The following is a 730-nucleotide window of genomic DNA, read 5'->3' as shown; positions in this document are numbered from 1 at the left end:
TAATATTCTTTCATAATTTTTGGAGCTAGGGAAGTATGGATCTTGCTGCATTCTTCACAGACTGTCCTGTTTAGGTAGATTGCTGTTATGTTTGCATATGTTTGCTTGTTTAATGATTCTATTTGAGGATAGGACTATTAAATATGCGGAGGCATTTAGTATGCAATGTTGATTAATAATTTTAGTGATTTGCTACAGAAGAGTATGGTAAGGTTTTTGCATTGGTTTATACTAATTTATCTCACGTGTCCTTGTTGAGTTTTGTGTGGATGAAGCTTTTGAGATTTAGGGAGACCGTGATATGAGAGGAATTAAGGAGACACAAAAGCTCAAGCTGGGGGATGCCCAAGGCATCCCAAGATAATATTTCAAGAAGTCTCAAGCGTCTAAGCTTGGGGATGCCCCGGTTGGCATCCCACCTTTCTTCTTCAACAACTATCAGTTAGTATCGATTGATCCTAAGTTTTTGCTTCTTCACATGATGTTTGCTATTCTTAGATGTCATTTTATTTTGTTTTACTTGCTGTTTGAATAAAGTATCAAGATATGAAATTATTAAATGGGAGAGTCTTCACATAGCTAAATAATTATTTAACTACTCATTGATCTTCACTTATATCTTTCAGAGTAGTTTGTTATTCATTCACGTGCTTCACATATATCCTATGGGTAAATGGTTGAATGAATTGAATATAATAAATCTTAAATTTTATATGTTTCATTTGCTTAT

This window comes from Triticum dicoccoides, chromosome 5A, assembly GCF_002162155.2.
Source record: "Triticum dicoccoides isolate Atlit2015 ecotype Zavitan chromosome 5A, WEW_v2.0, whole genome shotgun sequence".
In the NCBI taxonomy this organism is placed as follows: domain Eukaryota; kingdom Viridiplantae; phylum Streptophyta; class Magnoliopsida; order Poales; family Poaceae; genus Triticum; species Triticum dicoccoides.
The sequence above is the reverse complement of the archived record's forward strand: the minus strand, read 5'-3'. Positions refer to the sequence as shown.